The following is a 19,695-nucleotide window of genomic DNA, read 5'->3' on the forward strand; positions in this document are numbered from 1 at the left end:
AAGAAGTATAGACCAGAACACACACACACACACACACACACACACACACACACACCCCTATCATACAGGTGTTTGGTCTCAGCTCCCAGGGAGTCAGGCTCTAGAGCAAGCCTTCAAGTCCAAGGTCACCTAGCTCTGGGGGCCTCCCCAGGGATCTCCTAGGTCATCCAGCAGTGATCAGCCTGGCAGTGACTGTTCAATGACCAGACGATAGTGATGTGTCACTTGGATATGGATGTGTTGAAGTCCATCAGGGTTGCACTCAGAAGTACTGGGATTGGGGCTGAGGCTTTATACTTCCAGAAATCAAGGTTATGGGGCCAGAGCAGTGGCACAAGCAGAAGGGTGTCTGCCTTGCACAAGCTAACCTAGGACAGACCATGGTTTGATCCCCGGGCATTCCATATGGTTCCCCAAGCCAGGATCAATTTCTGAGTGCATGTATAGCCAGGAGTAACACCTGAGCATCACTGGTGTGGCCCAAAAACAAAAGAAAAGAAAGGGAGATCAAGGTTGGGCCTTGGTCATACAAAGCCTGCACCTTTGAATCCAATCACCAGCCCCCAGGAGGGTTGATTTTTCTCCTACTTTTTCTCAGAAGTTTTATAATTTTAGCTTTCAAATTTAGGCTTCTGAGTTATTTTTGCATATCTACCATGAGTAAAGGTCTAACACATCATTTGCATAGAAACAATTATACCAGTACCAGCATACAACACATAAATTTCACAGAGATTCATGCATATGTATGTCACCAACACCCAAGTCATTTCCAGTTTCATCACAGGTTCGCAGAAACTATAAAGTGACCAGCTTTTGGAGTTTTTGTTTGTTTTTTAATTAAAATATTTATTTAAGCACCATGTTTACAAACATGTTTGTAGTTGAATTTCAGTCATAAAACAAGTACACCCCCTCTTCACCATTGCAACTTTCTCACCACCAATGCCCCCTACTTTCTCCCTCCTCCCCCCCCCACCTGTCTTCAATACAGGTATTCTATTTCTCTTAATATCATTGTCATAATAGTTGTTGGTATAATTATTTCTCTAACTGTACTCACCAATCTTTGTGGTAAGCTTCATATCATGAGCTGGTCCTTTTGGTCCTCATCTCTATTGTCTCTGGGTATTATTAGCATACTGTCTTTTATTCTTCTAAAATCCCACAGATGAGTGATACTATTCTGTGTGTGTGTCTCTCCCTCTGACTTATTTCACTCAGCATAATAGTTTCCATTACATCCATGTATAGGAAAATTTCATGACTTTATTTTTTCTAATAGCTGCATAGTATTCCATTATATATATATATATATATATATATATATATATATATATATGCCACAATTTCTTTAGCCACTCCTCTGTTTTTGGATCTTTGGATTGTTTCCAAATTTTGGCTATTGTAAATAGAGCTGTAATGAACATAGGCATGCAAAGAGAATTCTTGTATTGTGTTTTTGTGTTCCTAGGGTATATCCCTAGGAGTGGTATAGCTGTATCATATGGGAGCTCAATTTCCAGTTTCTTGAGGAATCTCCATATTGTTTTCCATAAAGGCTGGACTAGACGGCATACCCATCAGCAGTGAATGAGAGTTCCTTTCTCCCCACATCCCACCAGCACTGATTGTTCTTGTTCTTTGTGATGTGCGCCAGTCTCTGTGGCATTGTTGTTTTAATTTGCATCTCCCTGATGATTAGTGATGTGGAGCATTTTTTCATGTGCCTTTTGGCTATCTGTATTTCTTCTTTAAGGAAATGTCTGTTCATTTCTTCTCCCCATTTTTGATGAGGTTAGATGGGGTTCTTTTTGTTGAGTTCTGTCAGTACCTTGTATATATCTTAGTTGCTAGCCTCTTGTCTGATGGGTATGGGGTGAATAGTTTCTCCCATTCTGTGGATGGCCTTTGTATTCTAGTCATTGTTTTCTTCAAGGTGCAGAAGCTTCTCGGTTTAATAGTTCCATCTGTTTATCTCTGCTTCCACTTGAAGAGTGGCATGGAGAGTGCTGTTTCCTCCTTGAAGATGCCTTTCATCTCAATGTCATGGAGTGTTTTACCTATATTTTCTTCTATATACCTTATAGTTCTGGGTCTGATATCAAGGTCTTTAATCCATTTGAATTTGAACTTTGTGCATGGTGTTAGATGGAGGTCTGAGTTCACTTTTCTGCATGTGGCTGACCAATTGTCCCAACACCACTTGTTGAAGAGGCTTTCCTTGCTCCGTTTTGCATTTCTTGCTCCTTTATCAAAGATTAATTTATTGTATGTCTGGGGAACATTCTCTGAATACTCAAGTCTATTCCATTGATCTGAGGATCTGTCTTTATTCGAATACCATGCTGTTTAAATTCCTATTGCTTTGTAATACAATTTAAAGTAGGAGAAAGTGATGCCTCCCATCTTCTTTTCCTAAAGGTTGCTTTAGCTAGTTGGGGGCATTTATTGTTCCAAACGAATTTCAGAAGTGTTAAATCTACTTTTTTTTTTTATCTGATTAAAAACACAATTTTTTTTTCATAATGGCTTACATATCTTTCACTGTAGTATTTTGGGTACATATTCACATTGAATCAGGGGAATACCCATCACCTAATATGTCCTCTTCTCAATCAAAAATCAAATATGCTGAAAATAGGCAGAGTCCTGTCTAGAGGCTTCCAACCTCAGTTTGAGAGAGGATGTGAAAAAAGTAATTAAAATACCACAATACAAAAAAAATATCGAATTAAATAACCGATAAGCACCACAGCAATAAAGACAGGCACCACACAATAATCTCGGTTCTGAAATCAAATCATACTCAAGTGCAAAAAAGAAAGAGAAAAACAAAACAAAATAAAATAAAATAATATTGGAGACATCAACCGTAATCTCCACACCAAAATAAAGACGTCAAAAAAATAGATCATTTATTCTCCTCTTGCTGCTTTCGTGGTATGTGGAAGACTTCTACTTTATCTTGGATGGTAAAATCAGACCTGTTTCTAAAGATCTTGGTGGCTGTGCAGATCAGGGAATGGAGTTTATGAAGTCTTTCTTTGTGGTTCAAGCAGTTATGCTTCTTCAATGTCATTTTTTTGTTTTTTATGTGTTCTAGGTGTTTCAGAATAGTGCTACCATTCTGTGTTTTTCTTTTGTCTTCTGACTTACTTCGTTTAACATAACATGATCTAGGTCCATCCACGTTGCTGCAAAGTCTGTGATTGTATCATTTCTAACTGCCATGTAATATTCCATTGTATATATGTACCACATCTTAATGATCCATTCATCTGTTGTTGGACATCGAGGTTGGTTCCAAGATTTGGCTATTATACTGAGTGCTGCAATAAATAGTGGGGTGCATACGTATTTTGGAATGAATGTCCTTCCATCTTGGGGGTATATGCCTAGGAGAGCAATTGCTGGGTCAAATGGCAGCTCAATTCTGAGTTCTTTGAGCACTCTCCAGACTTTTCTCCATAGATGTTGGACTAGGGGGCATTCCCACCAGCAGTGGATGAGAGTTCCTTTCATACCGCATCCTCGCCAACAAAGGTTGTTTCCATTATTTTTGATGTGAGCCAACCTCACTGGTGTGAGGTGGTATCTCATTGTTGTCTTGATTTGGATCTCCCTGATGATGAGCGAAGGTGAGCATGTTTTCATGTGTTTGTTGGCCATCCTTCTCTCTTCCTCAGAGAAATGTCTATTCATTTCGTCTCCCCATTTTTTTATGGCTTCGTTTGGTTTTGAAGGGCTCAGGTTTCTGAGCGCTTTGTATGTTCTAGATATCAGCCCTTTATCTGATATATCAAGTGAAAAGATTTTTTCCCATTCTGTTAGCTGTCTTCTTGCATTAAGTAGGGTTTCTTTTGCCATGCAGAAGCTTTTTAGTTTGATATAGTCCCATTTGTTTATAGTTGATGCTAACGTTTTTGCCATTGGTGCTCCATTGTCAAAGACCCTTTTGATATAAAGGTCTTTGAGTGTTCTGCCTATTTTATTCTCGATAAACTTTATAGATTCAGGTCTGATTTCCAGATCTTTGATCCATTTTGAGTTGACTTTTGTATAAGGAGTGAGATATGGGTCGATTTTCACTTTCGTGCATATGAGTTTCCAGTTGTACCAACACCATTTGTTGAATAGGCTTTCTTTGTTCCATTTCATATTCTTGCCTCTTTTATCAAATATTAGTTGGCTATATATCTGGGGGTTTATGTCTGGGAATTCTGTTCTAATCCACTGGTCTGAGGTCCTGTCTCTGTTCCAGTACCATGCTGTTTTTATTACTATGGCTTTATAGTATAGTTTCAAGTTAGGTAAGGAGATACCTCCCAACTTCTCATTTTTCAGAATGTGTTTAGCTATCCTGGGTCTTTTATGGTTCCAAATGAATTTTATAATTGATTGTTCTATTTCTTTAAAGAATTGTGTCTGGATTTGGATAGGGATTGCATTAAATCTATATAGCAGTTTGGGTAAAATAGTCATTTTGACTATGTTAATTCTACCTATCCATGAGGATGGGATGTTCTTCCATTTCTTTAGATCGTCTTCAATTTCTTTCTGAAGTGTTTTGAAGTTTCCCTGGTATAGATCTTTCACTTCTCTTGTAAGGTTGATTCCTAGGTATTTGATATTTTTTGATACTATCTTAAATGGAATTGTATTTTTAATCTCTCTCTCCTCAACTTCATTGTTTGTATATAAAAACGCTACTGTCTTTTGTGTATTGACTTTGTATCCAGCCACTTTACTGTATTGGTTGATTGTTTCTAGGAGTTTTTCTGTGGATTCTTTAGGGTTTTTGATGTATATCATCATATCATCAGCAAATAGAGCTAGCTTGTGTTCCTCTTTCCCTACTTGAATTCCTTTGATTCCCTTCTCTTGTCGGATTGCTATTGCTAGGACTTCTAAGGTTATATTGAATAAGAGTGGAGAGAGTGGACAGCCTTGCCTAGTTCCTGACCTTAGTGGGAATGCTTCTAGCTTCTCGCCATTAAGTATAATGTTGGCTGTAGGCTTTTCATAAATAGCTGTAACTATCTTAAGGAAGGTGCCTTCTAACCCTATTTTGCTGAGTGTCTTTAACATGAACGGATGTTGGATTTTGTCAAACGCCTTCTCTGCATCGATTGATATGATCATGTGGTTTTTGTCCTTCATGTTGTTGATGTGGTGTATAATGTTTATTGATTTGCGTATGTTGAACCAACCTTGCATTCCTGGTATGAATCCCACTTGATCGTGATGTATGATCTTTTTGATGAGGTGTTGGATTCGGTTTGCTAAGATTTTGTTAAGTATCTTTGCATCAATGTTCATTAGTGAGATTGGTCTGTAGTTTTCTTTTTTGGTGGTGTCTTTGCCTTCTTTAGGAATGAGTGTGATATTAGCCTCATAAAAGGAGTTGGGGAGGATTCCTGTTTTTTCTATGGTTTTGAAAAGCCTATGGAACAGTGGTAATAAGTCTTCTTGAAATGTTTGATAGAATTCACCTGTAAATCCATCTGGGCCTGGGCATTTGTTCTTAGGGAGTCTTTTAATTACGTCTTCAATTTCCTCTGAAGTGATTGGACTGTTTAGAGTTTCTAGGTCTTCCTTTTCCAGTCTTGGAAGAGGGTGTTTGTCCAAGAATCTGTCGATTTCTGGTGGGTTCTCTAGCCTAGTTGAATATAGTTGTTCATAATATGATCTCATGATATGTTGTATTTCTTGGGGTTCTGTTGTAATCTCTCCCCTTTCATTCGTGATCCTAGTGATTTGGGTGTTTTCCCTCTTTTTTTTTGGTAAGTTTTGCCAATGGTTTGTCTATCTTATTTATTTTTTCGAAAAACCAACTCCTGGTCTCATTGATTTTTTGTATTGTTTTCTTAGTCTCTATGTTGTTTATTTCTGCTCTGGTTTTTATGATTTCTTGCCTTCTGGTTGTGGTTGGATTTCTCTGTTGCTGTTGTTCCAATTCTTTGAGGTGATCTTTTAAACTGTTGGTTTTGTTATTTTCCTGTTTCTTAACATAGGCCTGTAATGCTATGAGTTTCCCCCTAAGTACTGCTTTTGCTGTATCCCATAAATTCTGACATGTTGTCTCTTCATTGTCATTCGTCTCAAGGAATCTTTTTATTTCCTCCTTGAGTTGTTCTTTGATCCAGCTGTTGTTAAGCAGTATGTTATTCAATCTCCAGGTATTAGTTTTCCTCCATTGCTTCTTCTTGACATCAATTATAAGCTCTGTTGCATAGTGATCTGAAAGAGTACTTCTAATGATCCTTACCTTTGTGGTCTTATATAGGTTGGCTTTGTATCCTAAGACATGATCTATTCTGGAGAAGGTTCCATGTGGGTTTGAGAAGAATGTGTATTCTACTTTCTGGGGATGGAGGGCTCTATATAAGTCTATTAGCCCTAATTCTTCTAATTTTTCATTTAGAGCTCTTATTTCTTTACTATTTTTCTGTTTGGAGGATCTGTCCAGTGGTGATAGTGGAGTATTGAGGTCCCCTACTATTATCACAATTCCCTTCATGTGTTTCTCCAGGTTTGTCAGTAGTTGCCTCACATATTTTGGTGATTTTACATTAGGTGCATAGATATTGACCAGGGTTAGCACTTCTTGATCTAATGTTCCCCTGATCAGTAAGTAGTGCCCCTCTTTGTCTCTGATCACTTTCTTGAGGTTGAATACAATTTGGTCTGATATAAGAATGGCTGTCCCTGCTCTTTTTTGTTTTCCATTGGCCTGAATAATTACTTTCCATCCTTTAATTCTAAGCCTGTGCTTATCCTGTAACTGTAGGTGTGTTTCTTGCAGACAGCAGAAGTCCGGTTTATTTTTCCTAACCCAGTTCTCTACTATGTGTCTTTTAATTGGAGAGTTTAGTCCATTAACATTTAGGGAAATTATTGATAAAGAGGACTGTTGTGCAGTTGTATTGTGTGGCGTGGTTGTTGTTACAATCGGGGGTTTGGATTGTGTAATTCGTCTCTGAGTAAGTCACTTAGGATCGGCTTAGTTTGCACAAATAGTTCAAGTTCGTTCATATTTGTGAATGTTTTTAGTCTGCCCTCCCATATGAATGATAGTTTTGCTGGGTATTGGACCCTGGGTTGGAAATTTCTTTCACTCAGTCGTTTAAATACGTCATTCCACTGTCTTCTTGCTTGAATTATTTCAAATGGGAGATCTGGTTTGATTCTTATGTCCTTTCCTTTGTACTTGAGGTTTTTTTTCTCCCTTATTGCTTTCAGGAGTTCCTCTTTCTCTTTGTTTTTCGCCATTTGGATTATTATGTGTCTTGGTGTGAGTTTATTAGGGTCTATTTTATTAGGGACTCTCTTGACTTCTTGGATTTGTCCTAAATTGTCTTTCCAGAGGGTGGGAAAGTTCTCTGTTATTATCTCCCTGACTACTTGTTCTTCCCCTTTCCCTATTTCTTCCCCTTCTGGTATACCCACAATTCTTAGATTGTTTCTTTTGTCCTTGTTCATTAGATATTGGATTTTTCCTTCCAGTGCTTTGCCTTTTATTTCTTTGTTGGTTTCTTGATCATTTTTATATTGCAGTTTTCCTTCGAGTTCATCGATGTGCTTCTCCAACTCTGTGGTTCTACTCGTAAGGCTTGTTATTTTGTCTTTTAAATCCTTCACTTCTTTTTGTATGGAATCTCTCATGTTCTTTAACATTTCTTCTTTAATTTGGCTGAGTCGTTCGTCCATGAAATTCTTATACTCGGTTGCTAGGTTTTCTTTCATTTGTTTTAGTAATTCTCGCATTTCCTTCCTCATGACCGCTTTTAGGTCTTCTTCCCCTGGATCTGTGCGTTTTGGTGGACTTGGAAACTTGATAGGGCTTGTCATGATGTCTTCAGTTATAAGAGATCTCCTTGATTTACGCATAATTCTTTGTATTTAATGGTGTGTTTTGGAGTGCTGTGGCTTCTAATTTCGGCCTGCTTTGGTCTCCTTCCTAAAGGTTTTTCTAGAGGAGCTCACGCCTCCCCAGCCGGCACTCAGGAGTCTCTGGGAGGAGTGGCAGGCCCAAACGCCAAGCAAAAGGAGAGAAACTCACTCACGCCTCCCCAGCCGGCACTCAGGAGTCTCTGGGAGGAGTGGCAGGCCCAAACGCCAAGCAAAAGGAGAGAAGCTCACTCACGCCTCCCCAGCCGGCACTCAGAAGTCTCTGGGGGGAGTGGCAGGCCCAAACGCCAAGCAAAAGGAGAGAAGCTCACTCACGCCTCCCCAGCCGGCACTCAGGAGTCTCTGGGAGGAGTGGCAGGCCCAAATGCCAAGCAAAAGGAGAGAAGCTCACTCACGCCCCCCCAGCCGGCACTCAGGAGTCTCTGGGAGGAGTGGCAGGCCCAAACGCCAAGCAAAAGGAAAGAAACTCACTCACGCCTCCCCAGCCGGCACTCAGGAGTCTCTGAGGGGAGTGGCAGGCCCAAATGCCAAGCAAAAGGAGGGAAACTCACTCAAGCCTCCCCAGCCGGCACTCAGGAGTCTCTGGGGGGAGGGGCAGGCCCAAACGCCAAGCAAAAGGAGAGAAGCTCACTCACGCCTCCCCAGCCGGCACTCAGAAGTCTCTGGGGGGAGTGGCCTAAATCTACTTTTTTAAAGAATGTTATAGGTATGCTTAGAAACTTTGCATTAAATCTGTACAGTGTTTTGGGGAGTATTGCCATTTTAATTATGTTAATCCTCCCAATCCATAAACAGCATATATGTCTTCATTTCTTTGTGTCAATTTTTATTTCTTGAAACTGTTTTATAGTTTTCTTTGTATAGGTGACCAGCATTTTGACCTCTAGTCTCACTGACAGATTTTATCTAGATTTCAGTCACATGTCCTCTTCTATTCATCTGGCCCTTTCACTTGACATTCTGGTGTTGCATGAGCCAATAGTTTGCTATTATTTTAATTGTAGATCATTTCCAGTAATACAAATTGTTTATCAGATTTTTAATTTGTTATTACAACACCATGATTTACCAAGTTACAACAAAAAGGCAAATAGAATCATTAAAACTTAGGTCAATAAGGGGTATTTGATGATGATGATAATAAAAAAATAATAATATAATAATATCACTCAGTGGTGTTACTAAAGTACTAAGGGTTTACTGGGCAGTGGTTGGTACTTTTTGAGCTGTCTGTATTTCTACTGTTTAGGCTCACTGAGTGTGAAAATTCTATATCAGAATTGCTTTAATCATGCTGGTCTGCCACTGCTATGAAATTTTGTGGTTATCTCAAGGGCTAACCTAGTGGTATAGGTCTCTCATATCTCTTGATAGGTTGATTCCTAGGTACTTGATGGTTTTGACAATATTTTAAATGGGATAGACTGTGCCTTTTGGTGGGAGAGTTTAGTCCATTGATATTTAAGTTAACTATTGACAAAAATGGTTGTTGTGCTATTAAATTGTATATGATTATTGCTGTTACAATTGACTCTTTGGTTTATATAAGTGGTCTTTCAGTTGTTCATTTAGAGTCAGTTTGGTTATTTTGAACGTTGCAATTTCTTTTTGTCTGAGAATGTTTTTACCTCTCCCTCACATATAAAAAATGAGGCTAACTGGGCAGTGGACTCTAGGTTGAAATTTCCTTTCTTTCAGTAATTTGAATATGTCATTCGCTCTTGTCTGGACCATCGTGTATGGGAAATCTGGAGTGATTCTTTTGTTTTTTTCCTTTATACTTATGGTTTTTCTTCTCCCTTACTCCTTTAAGAAGTACATCTCTCTTTGGTTTTTGCTATTTTGATTACTATATGTGTTGGTATTGTTCTGTTTGAGTCTATTTTATTTGATACTCTTTTTGCCACTTGTATTTGTACAGTGGCCTCTTTCAAAGAATGGGAAATTTCTCTGCTGTTATCTCTCCCACTACTTGTTCTTTCCATTTCCCTCTCCTAGTATTTCTATACTTTGGAGATTATTTCTCTTGTCTTCGTTTTTTAACTACCTTACATTTTTCCCATCTTTTTGTGTCTTTTTTCTTTTTTATTTATTTTTTTACTTCTTTATCAATACTGGCTTGTAAATTGTTTTTATGTTTATATATACAGTTCTCCACCTGTGTGATTCTGCTACTACGACTTGCTGACATGTTCTTTAGTTTATTAAGTTCCATTTGTATAGATTTTTTCATTTTCTGAAAGAGTTCTTTGAGTTAGTTAAATTGCTCATCTATTGGTTGCTTTATTTTGTTGGCTAGTGCCTCCTTGATTTCTATTGCTAAAGCATTAAGTGTTGATTTTAGGTTCTCATCTACAAGGCTCAGGCTTGAAGATTTGCCTAGGTTTCTCTTCCTAACCTCACTTGCAGTTAGCCTCCAGTATTTCCCCATTGTTCTTTGCATTTTGTGTGTTGGAATGGTAAAGTTTCACATTCTTAAGTTTTACTTAAGAAAGTGATATATTGAATTGATTTATACAAAAGGTAACTACGAATACATCTGCCTTACAGGATACTCCAAATAACCATTCAGGGTTATTTGGAGTATGATAAAAAAAAATTAACAACTATTTACTTGGTTTGGTCTACTGAGTTTTGATGCTGTATATGGTCTGAGAGAAAGAAATGCTTGGGTCCCCCTACCTGAAAATAGCAGATGATTATAAATTAGCATGTCATCATGCAGACAGTTAACATTCACATGATTTGAGAATGTGAGGGCAGATGGATGTGAGGACAGGAAACAGGCTGGGCAAAGGGGAGCAGTGGGTCATATTGGGAGCCTGAAATTCAGTTTCAGGTCCAGGACTCCAGTGTCAAGTCTTAAGAGTTCATCAAAGTTCTGTTGACAAGTCACATGTAGAAAATATTTTTCTCCATTCTTTGATGCTCTTTTTTTCTCACTTTCTTGATGAAACTGAAACTAAGTACTAAACACACAAAATGAATAAATTTCATTTTTGAAAAAGTCCAGGTGGTATCTATTTTTTTAAGTTTTATTGATTGAGATTCTGTGTTTTACAATACTCTTTATAATGGTTGTTCATGCACATAATTCCAACACCTCAACCATCCCAGTGACCCACCACCCTCCCCCAGGAATGCCAATTGCCCTTTCCTTTCAATGTCCCCAACAACAGCTGTGTGGGTCAATTCTCCTTCCTGTGTTGCTGCCTTTCGCCCTTGGTTGCTCCCTTGCTGTGTTGGGGAACTCTGAAAGAATACTCTTCTATGTGTCATTTTTTTCTTCTCTTCTTCTTTTTTTATTTTGGGCCACATCAGTGGTGCTCAGGGTTATCTCCTGACTATGAGCTCAGAAATCACTCCTGGCTTGGGGGACCATATAGGGATGGCCAGGAGATCAAACTGTGGTCAGTCCTAGACTAGCGAGCACAAGGCAGACACCTTTATGCCCTGCACCACATCTCCAGTCCCCTATGTTCATTTTCAATATACTTTTGTGTTCATTTTAAATTGTTAAATAGTTGTAGCTTTTATAGTTATGCCTTTGGTGCATTTTAATTAATTTTATATATGGTAAATATAGGGCCAGAGAGATAGCATGGAGGTAGGAAGTTTGCCTTGCATGCAGAAGGAGGGTGGTTCGAATTCCAGCATCCCATACGGTTCCCCTGAGCCTGTCAGTAGCGATTTCTGAGTGTAGAGTCAGGAGTCATCCTTGAGCACTGCCAAAAACCAAATATATATATATGATAAATATAAGACATATACTTATTTTGTATGTGGAATCTTAGTTCCCAGACCCATATGCTGAAAAGAAACTTTTTCTCCCTTTTAGAAAAGCACTTTTGTCAAAAAATGAGCTAGACATATTATGAGTTTATTTCTAGACATGTCAGTCTCTATTTTTGTAGTGTTTATCCTTAGACTGACACCAACCTGTTTTGGTTACTATGGACTTACTATTATTTTCTGACACTGGAAATCACTTTTTCTCAAGATCCTTTTAGCTACTTCTAGTGCCAGCAGCATTTTAGGATCAAAGTGTCCATTTCCATAAGAAGAAACATATCTGCTGGTGTCTGGGTAGGGATTATTATCACCTTGAACATATTATTTTCATTTCACAAACATGGTGTGGTGTGGAGTTTTTTTTTAATTATTTTTATCTTCTTTCATTTCTTTCAATGAAGTTTATAGTTTTCAAATTTTTTCATACTTTTACTTAATCTGTTAAATGTATTCACAAGTATTTTATTCTTTTTAATGCTATAGTAAATGTTATTATTTGGGGGTTAAGGGGATAATAGCAATTTGAATCATACTCAGTGGCGCTTAGCATCTACAAGTGGCTGTTTGGGGTGGTACTGCCAATGGTACTCAGGGAAACAAGCAGAATGAACCCTACTTCCTGAAAACAAAGCATTTGTTCAGTCCATTGACCTATTTATCTTATCCTAATTTTTGTATTGGGCATTTCTAGCATATAGAAATACAGCAGACTTTAAAATACTAATTTTGCAACTTTTCAAACATTTGCTGGGGTAATTTTTTAGTGGTTTCTTTAGGATTCTTTATAAATGAATCATGTCTTTAGCAGCTAGAGATAAGATTTCTTCTTTATTTGTAGTCTGGGTGCTTCCCAATGCTTTTCTTGTCTAATTACCGTGGTACACATTGTTAAATACTGATAGATTGAATTTCTTTTTTACTCAAGATTTTAGGAGGAAAACATTCTCTTTGACCATTAAGTATGGTGTTTGATCAGGGCTTTTTTTGTATGTCCTTTTAAACAAATTGAGAAAATTTCTTTTTTTTTTTTCCTAGATTGTGTTTTCCTCATTAAAAATCTTTGGATTTTGGCAAACGCTTTTTCTGCATTTGAGGAGAAGATCATGTGGGCATTTGGCTTTTCAGTCTATTAATAGCTCTACATGATTTTGATTTCCAGGTGCTGAATTCAATCTTGTCTCTTGAGATAATCCTACATGGTCCTGAGATATTAATCCTTTCAATGCATTGCTCCAATTCAATTTACTAATACTTTGTTGTGGATTTCACATCTACAGGCTATAGGAAATATTGGTATATAGTTTATTTTCTTGCAATAGACTTTTCTAGTTTTGCTCTCAAGGTAATACTTGACTCATAGAATGAGTCCTGCTTTCTTCTCTTCTATTTTTTAAATAGTCTGCAAAAGTAGCCAGTCCCTTTCTAAATATTTCATAGCTAATTTTTAGTAAATGTAAGCACTTTCAAAATATTCCCGCCTGCAATACATGCAGGTTCAAGGTTCTCCATATCCTTGCCACACTCAGATTGACATTTAGTTCCTATCATAACCATGTTAGTCATAGAGGAAAAAGGTGTATCTTTGGTTTTAACCTTGTGTTTTCCTAATTTATTAATGCTAACAAGTTAGTCATTGAACTAAAAGCTATGTATATATTTTATTAGGACTTTTTGTTACTTTATAAGAATTATTTTCTATATTCTACCGACCAGAGGTGCAGGTGATTGTCCTGCTGTGGCTGATCTTAATTTGAATCCTGGGCACCAATGGTCCCTATGGCACCACCAGAGGACAACTCTGAGCACAGAACTGTAGAAATCTTTTTCTTTCCTCAGACAAAACATTTTTTTTGAAAGAATGTTTTATTTATGCCAGTTTTAATGAATGGAGATTTAACTTGTGATGAGTTTTATTTTATTTTTTTTAATTTCTTATTTAAAGAACAGTGCATTACAAAGTTATTGATAGTTGAGTTTTAAGCATATATTTTCAACACCAATGTTAACTCCCAACACAGTACTCCTGTACTCTGTCATCCCTGTTTTTAGTGTTGTTGGGTCTTTGCATTGGATGTAAAGTCATACTGCTCTCCCAAATGATCAATATGAATAAAACACAGACCCCTGTTCCCCCATTGCTTTCTTTTTTTTGGGGGGGGTCACACCTGGTGACACCACAGCGGTTACTCCTGGCTATGCACTCAGAAAATCGCTCCTGGCTTGGGGACCATATGGGACACAGGGGGATCAAACCGCAGGTCCATCTTGGGTCAGCCACATGCAAGGCAAACACATCACTGTTGCACAATCACTCTGGCCCCTGCTTCCCTTTCTTATCTTCTTCCTTCTTGCCTTGATTTTTTTCCTTCTCTGTTCTTCTCCTCCCTAAGCTTTAGGATCAAGGGTGATTTAGGCATCCCCTTTACTACATTACATTTTTTTTTATCCATATACCACAGATAATGGGATCGTCCTGGTGTCTCTCTTCTTCTGGCTTCACTCAACATAGTATCTTCCGGCTCCAACCAGATTGCAGCAAGTTGCATGATTTCATCATACTTTCTCAAATATATGGTGTACAAATATTTTCTCCTACAACGTGGCTTGTACTTCCTCTTCTGGAGGGAAAACAGTTCACATTTTGATTGAATCAAATTGGTTTATCATCTCATATTTATGCATCATTTCAAACTTTAAAGTCAATAAGACTGTTTTTCCCTTTTTAATTTGTTTGTTTTTGGGTTACACCCAGCCAGCGCTCAGGGTTACTCCTGCTCTGCACTCAGATGTCGCGCCTGGCAGGCACGGGGGGGACTATATGGGATGCCAGGATTTAAAACCATCTGTCCTGAGTTGGCTGCGTGCAAGGCAAATGCCCCACCACTGTGCTATCCTCTCCGGCCCCCTGTTTTCCCTTTATTTCCAGAAATTTTTGCTCTCCTCAAGAACTGTGACTTATTTTTCATTATTTCTATGTGTATAACCTGATTTTGTATCTGAGCACATCTTTTTTAGATACGAATATGTTATAGTAAACCATTCATTGGGGAAAAACTGATTTCTTCTCCCTTTGAGTTGTCAATACTTCTACTGAAAATCAAGTTACTTCCCATAATAATTTATTTCTGCATCTCAATTTTGGTTTCACTCGACTGATATTTTATTCTTATACAAATATCACATTGACTAATTACAGCTTTTTTGGGGGGGGGCCACACCCGTTGATGCTCAGCAAATTGCCCCGGCTTGGGGGGGACCATATGGGATGGCCGGGGGATCGAACCGCGGTCCTATCCTTGGCTAGCGCTTGCAAGGAGACACCTTTACCTCTAGCGCCACCATCGTTGGCCCCTAGTTACAGCTTTTATAGTAAAGCTTTCAAACTTACTATCTCCAGGGGGTCTCAAACGTCGCGCCGCGTGTACCGTTTGCGATCCTCTGTACATTTTGTGGTCCTGCCCTAGAGGAATCTTTTGTTTGTTTGTTTTGTTTTGTTTTAGTTGTTTGGGTCACACTCCCCAATGTTCAAGGCTTACTACTGACTTTGCACTCAAGGATCACCCCGACTTTGCCTCCTGTGGCCCCCAAGTAAATTGAGTTTGAGACCCCTGACAAATATATATATATATATATATATATATATATATATATATATATATATATAGTATATTTCAGTTAGTAGAAATCCTCTTATTTTCCTCCAACTTCCCAGTCTAGAATATATCCATTGAGTTTACATATAAATTTAAATTTTTCCTTTTAATTCCTTTTCTTTACTTTTTTTTTTTTTTTTTTGTGGGTTTTTGGGTCACACCCGGACAGTGCTCAGGGTTTTTTCCTGGCTCTGTGCTCAGAAACTGCTCCTGGTAGGCACGGGGGACCATATGGGATGCCGGGATTTGAACCGATGACCTTCTGCATGAAAGGTAAACGCCTTACCCTCCATGCCATCTCTCCGGCCCCTACTTTACATTTTGGAGATTCATTAGTAAGTAAACTGCTGAAATGTTGTTAGAACTTTTTTTTTAAGCAAGGACTCAGGTTTACCCTAACTTGCCTCTCCTATGGGTATATAATTGTTCATGATAGCCTCCCAGAAGCCTTAATGTACTCCTGGTTCTGCACACAGTAATCACTCCTGGGAAGGGCTCCAGAGATGATATGGGATACTGGGAATTGAACCAGGGTCCTCTTACTGTAAGGCAAGCATCTTACCTGCTGTATTCCGAGCATGGCAGCCTCATGTCTTCTCTTTTCTTGGGTAATTCTAGATAGATGTTTGGTCTGGTCTGGTTTGGTTAGGTTTGGTTTGGCTGTTGATTGTTGACTTGGGTTTGGTGTTTGGTTAACCGGTTGTTGTTTAATTAAATATTGTCACAAGACCATCTGGTGTCACAATAAATTCTCTATATCCCCTGCTTTCTGTTTTATTGCTCTCTAATCTTTTGATTTTGCTTTTGATAGCTTTTGGTTTAGCTCTTCTTTGCTAATTTATAAATAAGGAGACTCAGAATCATTTGAGATCTTTCTCTATTTCTCTTACCAGTATTTAAAGATATAAATTGCCTTTGCAAACACAGCTTTAAGCTGTATTTCATAAATTGTATGTCTGTAGGCATTTGATTCAGCATATGTTCAAATTTCCTTGGGTGACTTATTATTTTATCCCTAGGTAAATCTAGAAGCATGTGCCTAATTATTCAAGTAGGTTAAAGAGTTTACAATTATCTTCCTATTGTTGATTTCTTCTTTAATTCTTTTGTGATCAAAGAATAGTAGCTTTGATTTCAGTTCATTTAAGTGTATTGAAACTTGGTTTTTATGATCCAGTGTCTGATCTACCTCCAGAAAAACTCCAAGTGTGCAGGGCAAAGAATTAAGCAATCATGCATCACTTTGTGATATTTCAGTAAATAATGAGCCGCCTCTTATCTGTGAGTCCCTACAGCCAGAGTAGAGCTGAGATGCAGAGATGAGTTGCTCCACTCTCTAGTTTTGTCTTTGTAATTGACATTCACGAGACAACATTCACACTATGAAGTTCACCCACCAATACAATTCACACTATCTTTCCCCGTTGCAAAGCATACACACGAACAGATCCTGCTGTGTCTGGCCTGAGTATTCTTTCACTATCCATTAGGTTATAGATAATTGCATTGTTGTGCCAAGTTTTTACACTCTTGCTAACAACTATTTTTTTTCTATCTTTTGTCCCCCCCCCCCCATTCACAATACAAGACCAGGCAAAGGGCCTGGTTTGAGGTGTATGTGGGGGAGCATTTACTGTAACCTCCTCTTTCTATACAGTGACTGTGGTAAGCATTGGAAGGCCTTATCTTTTCTTTTTTTTTTTATTATATATATAAAAACCCTTCACCAATGCAACATTCCCATCACCAATATCCCAAGTGTTCTTCCTCCCCACCCCACACTGGCCATCACTGAGAAACATTTAAGACTTCAACTTGAATTGTTGATTCCTCCTATTGTTTGTTTGTTTGTTTTGTGGTTTTTTGTTTTTGGGTTACACCCCGTAGCACTCAGTGGTTACTCCTGGCTCTAAGCTCAGAAATCACTCCTGGCAGGCTTGAGGGACCATAAGAGATGCCGGGAATAAAATCAGGGTCAATCCTATGTTTTCTGAGTGCAAGGCAAATGCCTTACCACTCTATCACTCCAAACCCAGTTCATCCTTTTTATTGGTTATTGCTTCCTACTCTTAGGGACTCTTTTCCCTCACAGACATCTGTAAGTGTTACATTTTCCTTAAAAATTAACTCCTATCTTTAAGAAATGCCATTTTTACCGGGACCTTGAGAATGTCTCAAGTTGGACAGACTGATATGCCTGGAACGCAGAGTCGATCTTATGCCAATAAATTTCTGGGGTGAGGCCTTTTTGTAATCAGGTCAAAGATTTTTTTTCCAGGCCCGGAGAGATAGCATAGCGGCGTTTGCCTTGCAAGCAGCCCATCCAGGACCAAAGGTGGTTGGTTCGAATCCCGGTGTCCCATATGGTCCCCTGTGCCTGCCAGGAGCTATTTCTGAGCAGATAGCCAGGAGTAACCCCTGAGCAACGCTGGGTGTGGCCCAAAACCAAAAAAAAAAAAAAAAAAGAAATTTTTTTTTCCATTTTCCCATTTTTCTGGACTTATGCAAACAATGGTGATTGCCACTACCACACCTTTACTATATTTTTTTACTCATCCTTTAAGGAAAAAAATACAACTAACTGAACCTAAAAACAAATAACTGTAGTAGAATGCCTGTCTCGAATACAAGTAGAGGATGGGAAGGGGGAGGGGGTAATGTTACACTGGTGAAGGGGGGTGTTTTGGTTGACTGTAACCCAACTATGATCATGTTACTTAAATAAAAAATATATTAAAGAAAAGAAATGCCATTTTTATATCTACTAATTTTCTTAGGATCTGCACTGACATTAATAAAATATTCCAGTCCTCCACTGACTATAATTTTCATGACATCTTTTCACCCTTTTGTTTTTTAACTCATATCTTGGCATCCAATCTGTCTCTAAGAGAGCAGACAGTAGAAGTTAGATTTTCAATCTGCTCTGACACTCTGCCTTCTATTTAGTTCATTCATATAAAATATTATTATTATTATTATTATTATTGACATGATTATAGTCCTATCAGCCTGCCTGATGTAATTTTTATGTATTTTGCTTTAATTATATGGCCTTTATTTACTACTTTGTTTTGTGTTACATATGTCATTTTAACTTTTTTGTTTTGTTTTGTTTTTTGGGTCACACCTGGCAGTGCTCAGGGGTTATTCCTGGCTCTGTGCTCAGAAATTGCTCCTGGCAGGCTCAGGGAGACCATATGGGATGCTGGGATTCAAACCACCATCCTTCTGCATGCAAGACAAACGCTCTACCTCCATACTGTCTCTTCAGCCCCATTTTAACGTTTATTTTATTTATCTTGATTTTTTTTATTTTTGTTTCTTCATGGTGGCTCCAGAGATTTCAATTAATTATTGAAATAATCATTTCAAACAATTAAGCATCTTCAATCATAATGATCAGCATTATGATGATGATGATGTTGATTGATATTAGTCTCCTTCAAACTAATATAAACATGATTTGAATGCTAAGATGAAATATGAGATGGAAGCTTAAATGACACACCTTCATCTTCCTTTTATTTCAGTAAATTTTAACAGATACAGAATATATATGGTGTACATTTATACACACAGTGGGTTATAATCATTATTTTATGGAATATATGTCTTTTCAAGAAGTAAGGAAAGCAAAATATTCATATAGATATTACTTTTTCATTGTGCTAATCTACATGTAAATTGAGATATGCCATCCTCTCCATTTTTTAAAGTGGTATTAAACACATCAATATTGTCTGGTATCCCTCTCTCCACCTTTCAGCTTCAGGACTCATCATTTTGAAAAACTGAAAACTAAGCAGTAATTCTTTATTCTTCCCTGTCCCCTACTGTGAGGGAAGCCTCTAGCTACAAAACTAGGACCTGGAGAGATGCAAGAAATAATCCATACAGTGAAAGGGTGCAAGAATGGGTTCAGGAATTCCAACACTCAAGCCACGAATTCCATCACACAAGCCTTCTTCTCCTAAGAAGGAAAGCAGCTTAGTCGAAGAAAATCAAAGAATGAGCCCCTGGCTTCCTGAAACCTAGGCTTTTGTTAGCAAGAACCAGACCACACCATTGAGTGGAGAAGGAATGCCAAGCAGGGAGGGACCCAGTAATCCAATCACCAGATCATACCCTAGGGTGGGATAAGAATACTGAGTAGGGTAGGACCTAGTAACCCAACACCCTGCTCCTGGCACTCATGGTCCTTCTTTCTGTCTTTATGACTCTTCCTGCTCCAGGACTTTCTGCAGGTGAACCCTGGAATATTTGCCCTTCTGTGCCTGCCTTATTTTCTAAGCCTCAAGTCTCAGGGTTCCTGCACATGGGAGCATCCATTCCC

General features: G+C 38.3%; 1 pseudogene; it reads right to left on the bottom strand.

Moving 5' to 3' along the window:
* Nucleotides 1–16,921: 16,921 nt before the first annotated feature.
* Nucleotides 16,922–17,041, bottom strand: LOC126016690 (uncharacterized; annotated as a pseudogene).
* Between the last annotated feature and the right edge of the window lie 2,654 nt (nucleotides 17,042–19,695).

The sequence above is a fragment of the Suncus etruscus genome, chromosome 8, assembly GCF_024139225.1.
Source record: "Suncus etruscus isolate mSunEtr1 chromosome 8, mSunEtr1.pri.cur, whole genome shotgun sequence".
Lineage (NCBI taxonomy): Eukaryota > Metazoa > Chordata > Mammalia > Eulipotyphla > Soricidae > Suncus > Suncus etruscus.